Raw genomic sequence first — 2,394 nt, forward strand, 5'->3', positions numbered from 1 at the left:
CTTCGCTTCCTCCCCTCAACCCACTCCGGCCTGCCAGCCCTGACCACATTCTGAAAAAGGCTCCTAAGACCAATGAGCACCTCATGTTTTTAAGTGGAGTTTCAGATGAACAATACAGCGATTCAGCATTTATATACCTTATGAAGTGATCATCCTGATAAATCTACTAACCATCTGTCACCTGACAAAGTTACTGCGATATCACTGACTACATTCCCTGCGCTGTACGTTACATCCCTGTGACTTACTGGTTGTATAACTGGAAGTCTGTAGCTCTCATTCTCCTTTGCTTTTTCCACCCATCCCCGCAGGCCCCTCCCCTCTGTGTCTATGCGTCTGGTTCTGAGGAGACGGGCACCTCAACTAACGTAGTGGACACACTCCATCTAGTCCACATGTGATCTCTTCGTGGCTCCTTCCTTTTCAAACGCTGCTGCACTTGGACTTCAACATGACCACATTCTCCTTTCACTCCTTGGTTTTTCCTTCTCAATAGTCCTTATCATTTCATCCTTTTCTTACCAGGCATTAAAGGTTGCCTTTCATCCAAGTCCAGCCACAGAATCTCCTCTCTTCCCACCCTATCCTCTCTCCATAAGTCAGCTCTGTCATTGGCTTCAATTACCACATATATGCTCACAATTCTCAAGCTCACGACCATGAATCAGAATTCTCTTCTGAGATCCAAACATCTATCTATCGGCTTGTTAGGTTTCCCCCGTTGGATGTCTCAACATGAACTATCGACACGTACAGACTGGACCATCTGGGCTAGTTCCCGTTTCCCACCTTTGTCTGTCTTAGGAAAAGAGCATCACCACCTATCGAGTGCATAAGGCACAACAGTAGATGTGGTCCCTGACACCTTGCTCTCTCTCCCCAGCGATATCTGCACATCAAGCCCTGTTGATTTTATCTTTCAATATTTCTCAACGCTGTCTACTTCCCTTCACCTTCAGTGCCACCACCTTGGTTTACACTGTTTTCATTTCTGTCCAACTCTGTCCATTGAAAACAGTTCTTGCCAAGGTCACCGAGAGGCTCCTGTAGTACGAGATCAGATGCATGTTTTTACTTGCCCTGCGTGGGGTCTCGGCAGCATGGGACTCTGCTGAACATCCCTTTCTTGAAAGTCATCTCCTTTGACTCCTCATCTGGCAGAGATGTGGCTCAGGCAAGATCAGATTGGATAACTGCAGTAACTCAGCTGGTCTCCCCCTAACTACTCTTGTCTCTCTCCGTGTATTTGCTCCAGGTTAGACTGATCTTTACGAAATGCAGACCTGGTTTTTCAGTGCCTGAAACAGTGCCCTCGGGTGAAGGTGAACACCCTCGACCTACCTACAGGCACGCTCTGGACTGGGACCACCTCACAATCTCAGGCCGTGACTCTTACTCTCGGCACTCCAGACACACCTGCCACCTTACCGGCTTCCGACTGCGTTTCAGCCACCTTCCCCCTTGCCTCGCCAAGTGCTCTCATCCGCTCGGTTTCAGGGAAGGCTTGCCTGGAGCAGGAACTAGGTGGGGTCACTTTCCTATTTTCTCCTGTCACACACAGCGCTCGTTCTCACCTGCACTTAGCACAACTGTAACTGAACACTAAACTGAAACTATTTGTGTAATTTCTACTCTCCTGTTAAAATATAAGGTCCAAGGGAATGGAGACCATCTGTGTGCTCGTCACTAGAACTATTACAGATACTTAGTACATATGTAGTGTATGAATAAATAAATCAATCAGATGGTAAGACTGTATTATTATTCCCCAGGTGTATCCAATGTAGGCTTGATGCTTTTTCAGATTTTTTTTTTTATGTGGAAAGCTGGTTCCATCCATAGATTTAGTATGCCATATGTTTTCTAGGTTCTAGAGTTCAGGGATTTAATTACAGAATATATTCTCTTTTCCCACTAAAAATGGTTTTTTTCTACCCTACTTATAGTTTCACTTGTATACAGTCGCTTGGTTTCCCTAGTTTTGGAATTCCCTAGTGAATTCCACAAAAGTGTCTTCTTAACAGAGTGAATAATCCTGTGCTCTATTAGATCTGTTTAGTTTGAAAAAGCTTATGCTCTGCAGTCAGATAATCCAAAGTATCTCACTAAAGCTTAACGACTCTTTTGGTCATATTTATTATTCTTTGTTAACATTTTAAATTATATTTTTATGACATTCTGCCTATGAAAATTCATTTTTACAATACCTTTTTAGCATGGTGTCTTATTTTATACTTCTTTCAAGTTTAATTTTGAAGTTTCTAGACCTAGTCTGCAAATTGCATTCCAAACATGTTCTTTCCAGTTTTGAAGAAAACACTTAAATGACTGTTAGAAATCAGTAAAGTATGTCAAATCCTACGTCTACATGCAACCTTTTAGTTTCTGAGTTCC

This window comes from Pteropus vampyrus, unplaced genomic scaffold (assembly GCF_000151845.1).
Source record: "Pteropus vampyrus isolate Shadow unplaced genomic scaffold, Pvam_2.0 Scaffold7432, whole genome shotgun sequence".
Classification (NCBI taxonomy): Eukaryota; Metazoa; Chordata; class Mammalia; order Chiroptera; family Pteropodidae; genus Pteropus; species Pteropus vampyrus.